This window comes from Leptonychotes weddellii, chromosome 6 (genome assembly GCF_054177405.1).
Source record: "Leptonychotes weddellii isolate Sample4059 chromosome 6, ASM5417740v2, whole genome shotgun sequence".
NCBI lineage: Eukaryota > Metazoa > Chordata > Mammalia > Carnivora > Phocidae > Leptonychotes > Leptonychotes weddellii.
In genome coordinates, this window is record NC_138374.1 from 54,609,800 (window position 1) to 54,623,998 (window position 14,199).

Sequence of the window (14,199 nt, forward strand, 5' to 3'; positions counted from 1 at the left end):
GTGGAAAAAAAATCATAGGACTTTGAGCAACACCAATGGATTAACACATGAATCTTACATAGAATTACTAAAGTTAAGGAAAGCATGTAGTGTTTAGTATAACCTAAATGAAAAGTCAAAAACCCACTTTAGAAGACTGGCCTTGATGTATTTTATTACCTAAGAATATTATAGTAAAATTTTGGTTAAGCATATTTTATATAGTAGTTATTAATTTATTATAGTAGTTAACTTTAAGTTTTTTTATAGTAGTTAAGAGTTCTAGCTCTTGAATATAAAAGCTGTGGAGTTAGAATTCTGGTTTCATTACTTCCTAAATGTGACTTTGCACAATTTACTTGACTCTCTGACTCAGCTTTATTATCTGCAAAACTGAATTATTTTGACAACAAATGAGTGTGTGTCACTCAATATTAGTAGTAATTGTTAATTATCAAAAGGTCAAAATACTAGAAATATATACATATATGTATGCATATATAACTTGGGAATGATATAATAATAGCAAAAATACTTTGAAAATCTATGATATGATATGTAATTATACATTATTTTCCTTTTCTGGATGTAAAGCATTTCCAAATAAATAATATTTGAAATGTATAAGAAAAAATGAATTTTGCCTTCTCACTAAAGGTCAGAGAAGAAAAGCTCTGCTTATTTAAAATCAAAGAGCCTGTTAAGTTGGTGGCCAGATATAAGATAAATGATAAAAAAAGAAAATCCATTAATTGTCTCCATTTCAGCAGCAAGCAGTTACAGAATGTAATTGTTAAAATTTTACTTTATCCAAAATAAAAGTGTAGTTATTAGTAAAAATACAATAAAAATGTAATATTAGTAAAAAAATCTAATAACACCTAAAGGAAAACATTGTACAAATTTATCAGAACTAAAGTTGCCAATAATTTAATATTGTAAAGATGTCAATTTCCTTTAAATTAATCTACGAATTTTTCATTTTCTCAATCAACATAATGTAAATATTTTTAAATAAAACTTGAAAACTACATGTTAATTAATATGAAATAAAAAATTGAAAAGAGGGATGCCTGAGTGGCTCAGTCAGTTGGACATCTGCTTTGGCTCAGATCATGATCCCCGAGTCCCGGGATTGAGCCCCACATCTGGCTCCCTGCTCAGCGGAGAGCCTGCTTCTCCCTCGGCCCCTCACCCTACTTGTGCTCTCTCTTTCTCTCAAATAAATAAATAAATAAATCTTTAAAAAAATTGAAAATAATCCAAGAATACTCTGACAAAAGACAAGAAAAAAAGTTTTGCCCCATCAGTTGTTAATATCAATTATAAATCCACTGAATTTATAAGACCATAGTTTTGCACATAATTAGTGAATATTCTTGTCTTTCTGTAATGTTTTCTAGGGAGATTGCTGTGATCTATCTTTTAGTTTATTAATTCTGTCTTTAGCTGAGTCTAATCTCTACTTAATACATTTTTTTTTAAATTTCAACAAACATTTCTATTTTCAAGAAGCCTCATGTAGTTGCATATTAAATTTCTTTTCAGGGGCGTCTGGGTGGCTCAGTGGTTAAGCATCTGCCTTCGGCTCAGGTCATGATCCCAGGGTCCTGGGATCCAGCCCCGCATCGGGCTCCCTGCTCAGCGGGGAGTCTGCTTCTCCCTCTCCCTCTGCCCCTGCTCCCCCTGCTTGTGCTCTCTCTGTCAAATAAATAAATAAAATCTTTAAAAAATATATATTTTCATTAATTAGATTGTATCATTATTTGCTCATCTATGAGATGACAAAAAAATTCTTTACACATTTTTAACATGGTTGTTTAATAATCTGTCTCTGATCATTCACACATGCGTAGTACTTTGGGATCTAAATCTATAGTTTTCATTTCTATAAAAGTCTAACAGAAGGCAGCTTACCATCAATTCTGCCTGGCGATCTTTGATATGGAAGAGTTATTTTATCTGAATCTGTAGAATTCTCAGTAAGGACACTCAGAAATGAACAATTTCCTAATATTTCTGATAGAATACACGATAGCTTCCACCAAACTGGAACCATGTTAGTCTCATCCAAGGTCTGTGCTTATGTTTGTGTCTCAAGTATAGCTCTCTAAACTCATTGCAGGACCAATGCAATATATACCAATTGCAATGCTGTAATTGCCATCACCGGTAAGACCACACTGTCCCTCTCTGTGCTCTTTTATTTGTATGTGCGCAATAACAGCAATATCTCGGCAAGAATGCCCAATCATATCAATTCGTTCTAATCAGCTTCCCTCACCTTATATAATTCTTCCCAGTGTTGGAAGCAGATATCTAGTTTGATCCTCTCCTTTTCCAAGAAAAATAGGACTCAAATATGTGTTCATTCTTTGTGGATTTTTGTCTCTTTAGGTTTTATCTTTAAGTTTATTTTTAAATTTTTATTAATATTTGTAACTATCCCTCAATTTTTATTGTTGTCAGAGATTCATTCACATAGAATTTATTTTATTTATTATTATTATTTTTTTTTTTAAGATTTTATTTATTTATTTGACAGAGACAGAGACAGCAAGAGCAGGAACACAAGCAGGGGGAGTGGGAGAGGGAGAAGCAGGCTTTCTGCTGAGCCGGGAGCCCGATGTGGGACTCGATCCCAGGACCCTGGGATCATGACCTGAGCCGAAGGCAGTCGCTTAACCAACTGAGCCACCCAGGCGCCCGAATTTATTTTTTTAGAACACCCAGATTTTTTTCTTTGTGACCCTATATGGAATTATTTTTTTAAATAGCCTATGTTATTTAAAAATGTATATGTGTGATAGGCTAATAAGTCTGGTTGATATTGTTTAAGAATCTAAACTGATGTTAAGATTTATATTTAATATCATTCATATTTTTACTTCACTGAGTGATTAAAAATATAACTAATACACTAAATAAAAAAGAGTATTTTCCCCAATTCTGTATATTTAGAACTTTTACTCTATTCATCTTAATGTTAAAATAATTATTGCTATAAAGTTTTGAAATTATAACAGATGTGTACATTTTATCCTTTTTCATTATAAAATGTCAGTTTAAGACAATGATTCTTGGCCTCAGTATTTATATTTATTTGCCACATCTTTGTTTTAGATATGTACCTTATAAATTCTAGTTAGTAAGATATTGATGTTTGATCTGTAATATTTTTAATATAAGAATTTTCAATGTGATTATTTTAAGGTCTGCTTATTTTTTGCATCAGTTACTGAATATTGGATTAATGCCTTTATTTACAATGACTGCAACAATATAACCCATAAAAAACAAAAATCTAGGTAGTTTATATTAATACATAAATTTGAGAATCCAACACAGAAAATGTACAGACAAAAAGCCACACTGAGAAATGTTTAAAAAAAAAGCATGAGGGGTGCCTGGGTGGCTCAGCTGGCTAAGCACTGGAGTCTTGGTTTCAGCTAAGGTCATGATCACAGGGTCATGAGATCAAACCCCATAATGGGCTCTGCACTGAGCACTGAGCAAGGAGTCTGCTTGTCCCTCTCCTTCCCCCATTGCCCCTCCACCACCCCTCGCATGCGCTCTCTCTCTCCCCCTCTCTCTAACATAAATAAATAAATAAATAAATAAATAAATAAATAAATAAATAAAATATCAAAAAAAGAGAGAAAGAAAACATGAAATGGAAATAAGATCACACTTGTTAGGAAAACAAAAACTGATTTAAAAAATCATATTAACATATTTTGCTTAAGTTAATTGAAAATAAAATCTCGTAGGTTTATTAAGAGTACAGTTGCATCCAGTACATAAACTATTTTCAAATATATAAAACACTATGCATATAAATAATTTTTAGTTTTACTTCCTCTATGATTTGTCTAATGGGCTAAATAACACATTCTTAGAAAAGTTTACTAATGCATAAAGGATTTTTTTAGCGCAATTGTAAATGAAAACATGTTGCAATAAACAATGTTTCATAAAAATTTTTATAAGAACACTAATCGTATTTTGTGTCTATTATATTTAACTTAAAAATTAAAATATTATATATTTTCTTTAAACTGCCAATAACCATTAAATTTCATTTCTATTTTATTTTTTTTCAAATATTTTGGAAATCCACAGTAAATTATGCAAGCGTATCATGTAGATTTTCTCATTTGTATTGGTAATGATATTATCAATTAATATTACCAGTAGTAACTACTAACAAGTTTTCTAATTCCTACTCAAAGTACTGCCCTGAAATAGATTTAATAACCCTCTTCCCCAAATATATCAAGATCAAAGAAAAAGATGGAAGGAATTTTTAAATAACGTTGGTAAATATTTACTGCTTTTCTTGATCCTGAAGAATCCCTACAACGCTGAAGAGCTTATACAATGCAAGCTACTAACAGGATTTTATTTGCTTTCACTAATGTCTATTCTAAAAGCTGTTTATTTGTCCTTGCATTTGGCATCTCAAGAGAGCCATTAAAGCATTTAGGGTAATCATAAACATTATTGACAGGCCATAACTGCTTTTGAAAATATTCATCCAAAATTACTATAATAATCTTATTTGCATTATAATAGAGCTGCTTAAGCTTGCAGACTATTTAGAGGAGAGAAAAACTGTGTTGGATCCATTGTTACTCCATAAATGATACTCTATTTGATATTAATTTCATATCAGGGTAGAATATTGTAAAGGATTTGTACAGAAAACTTGGTTAACACATAGAGATTGAAATTCTATTTGTAAAATCCATCATCTGTATATCTGACAAAGCTTGAGTACAAGCAATGGGAAAAGTATTTTCTGTCTTTTCTCTTTATCCATCTGAAATATTCTTCATTTGTCCCACCTTCCCAACTGTTCTATACTTTTCTCTCACCTTTTTAGTGCAGATTTAATTTCTCTTCAACTGAATTTATGTCATGTACACTGTACCCTCAGTTAGGCCTTATTTCACATTCTGGTATTAATCATCTATAATTAATAAGACTTTGTACATTTTATTGTATTAGATGGTACATGTCCTAGGGTGCATTTATTTAATAACTAGCATAACAAAAATATGTCCTCTAATTTCTATAAATATATGAATGATTAACATCAAATTGTCATTTAACACAATCAAGAAAGTATAATAAAGATAAAATATTCAGATATTCAAATTGCTGGTTAAAATAGTCAAATTTATACACTATGTTTTGAAGTCTCAAAAATATAGCATAGGCCAAAACATTACAACTGTGAGAACCAATGCCTCCAACACCGTAGAATCTAAGATGCTAGAGATGGAAAAAACAAACTCTACGCATAGGTCAATAGCTGTATTGGTGATAGGGGAGAACTCTGCATGAATACATAGCTTCCCAGACAAATATATTCCAGCTGTTTGTACATAGCCCATATATCAGGCATTGGTTATGTTCATATGCCTTTTTTAATTTGGAACATAGTACACGAATCTCTCAGGGTGTGTGTATGGAGCTGGCATCTTAGCCGAGAAGTTAATGAGTTATTCTACTTTTATGCTACAATGGCTGTCTCACATTTGATGGATTAAATCATTAAAAACTAAAGCAAACCAACTAACCAAATGAGCAAAGATAGTGAATCCTGTGGTCATGAGCTCATTGCAATAACCCCCTTGCCAAAAGATCTGTCTGTCCTTAGAAAAGCTATTAAAATCCTTAGAACCACTGAAACCCAAACACTTTGGGTTGTTAGGACTCTAAATTTCCACAAGGTTTATTTTCCACATTTTGGAATGCACTTATCTTATAGTTCATCTGGGTTACTTGAGAGCTTTTGCTCAGCAGGTTCAATCGGCATAATATAACTAATCTAGAAGCCTAGCATGATATACTCCTAGTTGTCAAGATGATCGAGATCCCTATCTATATCTTAGCTAAGTTAACATTGCTGTTATCAGGGAAGTTGTTAGAAATTGAAAATCTCAGATCGCACCCCAGTACTAGTGAATCAGAATCTGCATTTTAACATCTCTAAAGGATTTATAAGTGCATCAAAATTTAGATGCATTCCACCACATTATGACAGAACTCAGGAGAGTTAACATAGCCTGGAGACAAGATAGTGAAAGTACAGTGCTAAATTTTATAGGTAAAAGTGAATTCCTTAGGATCTACCCTACTGATGGGTGTTGAGAAAAGGCTTTGGAAAATCCATAGCCACTTATCAAGTGCCAGAGACTGTGTTGCTTTGCTCCAGTAAAGATAAAAGACTTTAACAGGACAATCTATGATTGTTAAGTTTATGTTAGTTGATCGTAATTTCACCATTATCCATCTGGTTTTTGCAAAGGCCAGAAAAGTGAATTGAGTGGCAACACGATGGAGGTCACAACTTCTGTGTATCAAGGTTTCCTAATGACAGTGTTATCTGCCCATTACAATAATTATGTCCATCTTTCATCTTGTGAATATGCTTCCACCTGGCCTCTGTTATTCCAGAATCACAAAATCACCACTTATGATAGCATCCGAGCTATTGATCATGGCACGCATGAAATAGTCACCACTGGGCTTCACAAACATGCCAGTGTTTCCTTCCTGTGCATTCTACATTACCTCTGGTAAAGATGTTCCCTTCTCTTACCATCAGGAAGAGCTCAATCAGATGCTAGATACTGCCACTTACATAGTAAATTAATTCTAATGTAGACATCTTTCTGAGTGTCCTGATATTCTTCCTATATATTAATTCAGTGACGTTCCAACGCATCATGTAATTTTCTGTATATCATGTTCATGTGCGAGTTTCAAGGAGACATTCCAACAAACTAATAGGACAAATTCTAAGTGCTCCTGACATAATATTGAGTTCTTTGTTACAATGGGCATTTCCATATCAATGTATTCTCCTATAAACACTCCTATATTTTGTTTCCTTTGGCCTAATCCCCTAAAAACCCACACACATTTATGTTCTGCCACCTCTTGTCTAGTCCAGCAACTGCTTGGCTTGTAGGCCATTTCTTCTTGGAGCACAGCTTGAATAGTGTAACTATTCTAAGACTTGACTCTATTTTTGTTTGTTTGTTTTGTTTTGTTTTTTTGGTCTGAAAGCCATGAATGTTAGTGAGGGCAGATCTTAAGAAAAATAATGGTCCTACAAAGTTTCTAGTAAGTTAGGGTAAGTTTCAGGGGCTAGAGAGGAAGTTCTATTTTTGCTTCCACTGTCTAGAAGTGGTTTTAGAGGGTTAAATATTCTCAGGCTTGTTAACTCAAATATCCCCATACTTAGTTTAGGTATGCTTTATCTCTCAGGGATTTGAAATGGGAGACCTTTTGAAACTGCATGTTTAGTTTCTTTTTCAGCCCTACTATTTTTTTCTTTCAAGTTGTTATTTAAATTATAGTTACTTATTTTCACCTACACACCAATTTCTCAGGTGGGAAAATCAACTCCAAAATCAAGTCCTGAGAGGTTTTTGGGGGGGGGTACCAAAGGCACTCTAGGTCCTAGTCTGTATTTTTCCTAGAAAAAAAAAAAAAGCCTCAAGAAAAAGTGACATGTTAACACTCTACAAGGATAGGGGAAGAGACAACAATGGATGGGGGCACAGCTAATACTAAGGGGGTTGTTATCGAGTTAGCCCAGTCTCCACAACCAATATAGCTGCTTGCTTAGTCTTGGTGGGTTACCTTCAGAGAAGGCACATGAAAGTGGTGTATCTTGGAATGATCCACTGTGAGTAGGGAAGTCAATCAGTTTATCTGCTAATTTTCTCCCATTGTTTTTCTCATGTTGGACAAATCCAAATTCTTCTCATGGGTGCCAACGGTCCTGTGATTTTGTGTTGCTCGTTTAGGCTTTATGAGACATTTTTCAGACAAATGAAACTTCTATACATTTATGCCAACCAAAGTACAAGTGCCATTGATGGCAGCAGGGACAGCAGTGGAAATAGTAGGAATATGCAGGCAGTAAGACTATAGGTATGGAGCGGGCCCTTCATCAGGCCACTCCAGACTGGAATCAAAGCAATAAATATTTATTGGCTGTATACTATATGTATTATATACTGTGTATACTATACCTAATTTATCTTGCACATGTACAAGATGCTGGATATAAAGTGATAAAAAGAGAATTTTACTCTACTTTCACAAAGTACAGTGTTAGACTACAGAACAAAAGATAAGTAATGATAATAAAAAGTTATAAATATTATACTAGAAAAAATATACAATATTCTGGGATCACTCAGATTTAAAAGATCAGGGAAGATTTTCCAGTAAAACTATGTTAAACCAAGAACTGAAAATAGATTGGGAAATAAACAGATAAAAATTATGAGAGAATGGATAAGGTTAAAATTATATATAAGCAGAAGCTATACCACACTGGAAGAGTTAAATATTTTAAAGTGCCTGAGCTTTCAAAAATGCATTTACAGTAAAAAAGGGATTTTACACATAAAAAGACACCATATTTGATTGTAAAAGAGATTATTCTGACTTCAGCTGAAGAAATATTGAAAGAAGTGTTTCTAGAGGCTAGATGTATATCATGAGGTTATTTTAAATAATCTAGAAAGGCTGGTAGAATTTTGAAATAGGTAGAGTAGAATGGAGATATTAAAAAAGAAAACTAAGAGGTCAAATTCCTGGACTGTGGTGATTGCATCAGGATAAGTGCAGGAAAAGAATTCTTGCTCAGAATTTGGCTTTGAAATGTATAAAAAATATAAATAATATATATCCAGCTTATTATTTCACTTTATGTCTGTTCTTCATTTTTCATTTTGAATTTTTTGGAAAAAATTATAGGAGGGTTTTAAAAAATAATATAGCACAAAAATCATAATTAAACTAATTATGAATTGTTTTACACTGATATTCATTAGTTCCTGATCTAATATTTTCTCTACTTTTTTTTTTTTTTTTTTTTACTATTTACAGTGGATCATTTAATGGATAAATATGTCACTTCTTGGGTAGTAAGGAGTGCACTTGTGATGAGCACTGTATGTTATTTGTAACTGACGAATCACTAGATCCTACACCTGAAAAAAATAATATCACTTCTGTTTTTATAATTTTATTTCCACAGAAAACTTTCATTTTGCAAAATAAAACAGGAAAATTAAACTTGAAACTATTACAATTTACTTGGTAGAAATAAATTATACTAATCTGTACTGTTATTCTCATATGCTTCACTCCAGATTCACTCTCTGTTTTCCATTGTCAAGGTCTAATCCTGTGAATGTCAGCACCCAGTTTCCCTTGCCCTCTGTTGTCCCATTGGCTGTAACCAATGAGAGGTGCCAAGAGGAGATTGAAGGGCATGCAGATATGAGATTATATCTTGTCCTGCTCAATCCCTGTCTCCACTCCACCGTTTAGGCGGCGTCAGTAGGATCTTAGTCTAGTCTTGCCGGGACCCCTATAAGACCTAGAGCTAAGAGGGTCAAAGAACATCATAAACTAAATGAAAAATACGGACCATAAACTGGGAGAAGAGATTGGCAGCTGTAAAATGGACATTTTTGTTAGTATAAAGAATAAAAGCAATTCCTACAAATCAATGAGAAAAAGACAAACTTAAAAATATAAAAAAAGAGGGAAGTATAAATAGGCATTTAAAAGAAGAAGCACAAATGGTCTGGTAGCATGGAAGACCAATCTTATAAAACTGAGAAATTAATATATTCTCCATTTTATACAGTGTCAAAAAGTAAAGTCTGACAATACCAAGCAATTGAAGCACAACCAAAGGAACAATTTTATCATTCAGGGCTGGTGGAAGTATACATTTATAAACATATTTTGGAAAATATTTGATATTATCTAGTAAAGATGAACATTCATACACCCAAAGACTCAGAAACTAACACTAGATACATGTACAATAATTCTAAAAACAGTAGTGTTCATTATTGCACAAAGAAAAATAGATTAACTTTTTTTAATGGATTAACTTTTGGGTATATTCACAAAGTGGAATGTTATACAGTAGTAGAAATGAATGGATTACAGCTGCATCCAACATAGTGACTCTTAGAAACATAATAATGATTATAAAAAGAACTGATAAGAAAAATATCTAATTAAATTTATAAACATGTGTTTATATATGCATGCATAATAATTTTAAAAGCAGCAGATTATAAAACAACATATTGTGTTTAGATACACATGTACTAAAACCATACACACACACACAAACACACCTCACATACAAAGAAATAATAAAATTTCATAATGATAGGTACTTATTGGGGTAGAGAAAGGAAAGGTTTTTATAGAAAGATATGCAGGATTTCATAATGTCCTATTTCTTATTTTGCGTAGTAGGTATAGAGGTTATTATAATACTTTTCATACCTTGTGTATATTTTAAAATTTATTTTGAATTCATCAAATATTTAATAATAAAGAAAAACACTAAAGTTTCAGAAGCTAGTTGGAAAAAAAACATTTTAGTGTGAATGTGTATGTGCATATGTGTGTCATACCCTCATCTCTGTATACTTATGTACGTGATTTTATATATAAATATAGTGTGTAATTATATAATTATAATCTACAAATACTTATGTGTAATATGATGATTCTTAAGCTCACACTGAAATTCTCGCGGAGCTGACAAATATGCCCCCGCCATTTTATTTCAACATCTTTCTCTTCACTTAATGCAGCAATATATAATGAAGAAAAATGGTATTTCAGGCTCAAGAATGAAAAAGGCAGAAAAACACATATCAAATAAAACATCTCTTTTCACTTTCCATGAAGAACTCACTCTTCTCACTGAAAAAAATGAAGTATTGTGCATGTAAAGATGGTCTCTGCAAAACATCCGTTACACAGCTGTGAATAAACTTTATATTTAATGTCTATAAATCAGATTTATTAATTAAGCTGAGCTTGGCATACTTTAGACGCAGAGGGCTGTCCATAGAATATGTTTTCATTTAGCTTGGCTGCTTTCAGAGCTGGAAGCCATATCTTCCAAGAAATATTTTATAGGAGTAGATTGGCCATCACTAATTTAAAGCCTTCAGCTGAGTAGCTCCCCCACAGTGCCAGAGCATGCTGCAAGATTTTTATCAGTCTCTAACGTATTTAAAGTCTGTTAAGGATCTGATTTCCGTTCCAGGCATCTTATAGGTATTTTTTTCACCACAGTAGTTAAAAACTTGTGACTGAAGGGAGTTAACGGTTGAAAAATGCTACCACCTCTTGACTAATAGAAGAACTAATCACAAATAGCTGATAGACATTATTAATACATTTTGCCACATTTGAATTTTGTCCTCATGATATTTAGATTTCTAACTCTGCATGACATCTTCAAACCAGATTGCAAAGGAAATTTCAAGCTCATTGTTAATTGGGGAGATATATTTTAAAGAAGAAAACATGTCTGTAATGTTTTAACAAGCTTGCTCTCTTTTTGTTTATTTTTAATAGAAGGCAAAGTTATTTAATTTGTTAAATATATTATATATAAGCATTATTCATATATCACTATATCTGTACACATATAATAATCACTCTTACAGGTTTTGGAAAACACTTTTTAAAAAATAGTTCATATTAATCAGCTTTCTGTTGAAACAGTGTTTCAATAGTCTAAGTAGATCTCTTTTTTTTTTTCACCATTTCCATAATTAAATCTAAACCTGAAACTGGTCCTACAAGCTTCTGAGGAAATCTTAGGGAAATTAAAAGGAATTAAGAGGATGCATTAGAGAGAGATGAGGCAATACATTGTGTACAACATCAAGAAATCCCCTAGAAAAATATATATTCATAAATAGGTGAACAGTAACATTTCTAAGTGAAACCCAGTGTCTACCAAATCTTTACCAAACTCTTGTCTAGTTCATGTAAGGTGCCTACAGATATAATATGAATATCAGCTCGGAATCTGAGATGAGGGAGAGATGATTTAAGGTTAGTGGATATACAGAAAGTATAAAACTAGAAGGGTAATTCAAGTGTGGTAGAGAACAATGGTAAGCATCGATTCCAGCTTGCTATATATGATACTATATCTTCTCTGACTGCTTAGTCTGTTAGAATTTTCGAATACAAAATAGATTCAAGGACAACTCAAGGGTATTGGCAATATGTATTTATTGTTTGTGACATTAACATGCCCAATCTTCTTTCTCAAAATATTAGAGCAGGCCATGGTTGAATACACTTAAAACCATAAATGGCCTCGCCAAATTTGCCTGTTTTCATGGAATGACATAAGGGATGGTAGAGAAAAGAGCAAAGATTAATCTGCATGACTGGGGAAATTTAAAGAGCATAGTACACATAATGCTTGCTCAGTAAAAAATCAGCTTATTAAACATTGTAGCCCAATATATTTTGTCACTTTTTTTAGCAGGTTATCATCTATGCAATATATCATAATTTCTACCATTTTCAGTTTAATTTATATTATCTGTATCATTAAATATAAAAAGATATAAGTTAAAATAATTTATCATTTCAATATTTTGCAATGTCTAATCAGAGATTATATTTTGCTTGCTTAAAATATTTTCAGGCTAGTATTTCATACCACCCTCTCTCCTAAATAGTTTTGTATGTTTCTAAGCAAGTAACAGAAAATCTATCTAAAACTGGCTTATTCCAATAATAGATTCAAAGTCTCCTTAATTGAAAAGCCCAAGGATCAGCAGGCAGCCTCAGGTGTAGCTTGATAAAGGTGTCAATGACATCCTAGAACATATTTTTTTCTCTCTTGGGTCTACTGTCTGCTGTCATGTCTCCATTATCAGATTTCTCTCTACAAATCATTTTCAGAGGGCTGCAAAAATCTCAAAGGCATATTGTTCTAGGATCAAATCTAGCAGAAAAGAGACAACATGCTTCCCTAAGAGCAGAAACATCTTACCTTTGGTCTTTTTGGCTCTGACCAGTCTGAATTGGGTCATTTGTACATCCGTGCTTAGACCAGTCCCAATGTGGGAATGCCTTTCCTAAAGCAATTAGAGTAAAATAAGGACAGTTTTTGGAAAGCAAATAAGCAACAAGTTAGGGTGTTGCTAATGAGTGGAAAAAATAGCAAATAAGAAATGTCCAGTACAACTCCCATGCCTCACATCTGTTCCCATGCTCAAGGAAAAATATGTTAGAACCTGGAGAACATTAGGTTTCAGGGTGAGGACACGCAGAGCAGTCTCCAGGAATGATTGTGGTATTGGACTGAGAATTGTTATATTCACATTGTTGCTTTTCACAGAAATTATTTATTTATTTTTTCTGTGAGTGAGTGTGTGTGTGTGTGTGTGTGTGTGTGTGTGGTGTGGTGGGAGGGGTCGCTTATATGTTCCAGGGCCCTAGGTATGGCTAAAGCCACTATGAGGAGAAATTTGTGCAAGAGCAAAGAAAAGAAAGGATGAGTTGGCAGAAAGCTATGCAGTTCAGGATATACACTTTACTCTGAAATCTTCAGTAATCTCCAAATCTCCAAGTCTTCCATAAACTTGACAATTCTCAAATTCTGAACAGATGTCATTATTTTATTTTGAAGATCCTATCCAGCTTTGGACCTGGATCAACAGGACCTGATAACAAGGAGTATGACCAATCAGCCAAAGCCCACTTTCTGAGTGAAGCATGAGCACTTAAGCTAGTTGAATTCAGAAATTACAGGGACAGGTTTTGATTAAAAGAAGTTGTGGGTTTGGCAATTTGATCCAAGTTTATTATATTGCTGAGGATAGAATTGTTCAAGGGTACTTTTCTCAGTTCACTGAAGTGTCAGGGACCACTAAATGCTCAATATTGTGTGTCCAAAGTTGCCATAACGATGAGAATTTCAGCTTTAAAGAAAAACTTGAAGACGAATCCCAGGCCTTCTAATTACAATCTGTGTGACCTTGCACAGATTATTTAACCTACTTAATCTCAGTTTCCCAAATGGCCAAATTTGTCCGTTTAACTTTGCCATAGCAGCTTTGGCCCAATCATGACTGTTCCTCCCAAAGTATTTATCCATTATTTTTCTAAAGGTAGCTCTCTATTTGGAAAGCAGAAACTTAAATAAATAAATTCACCTGCTTCATTGCCCAGCATTTAAGAAGCCCTCACTAATTAGAAATCATTTATTCTTTATAAATAAAAATAGCAGAAAAAATTCTTCTACACATATTATTATTCAACCGCAATAAAGATCATAGAATAAATAGAGAAATAAACAAGATCTTCTGCCTTCAAATGACTTTCTTAAAT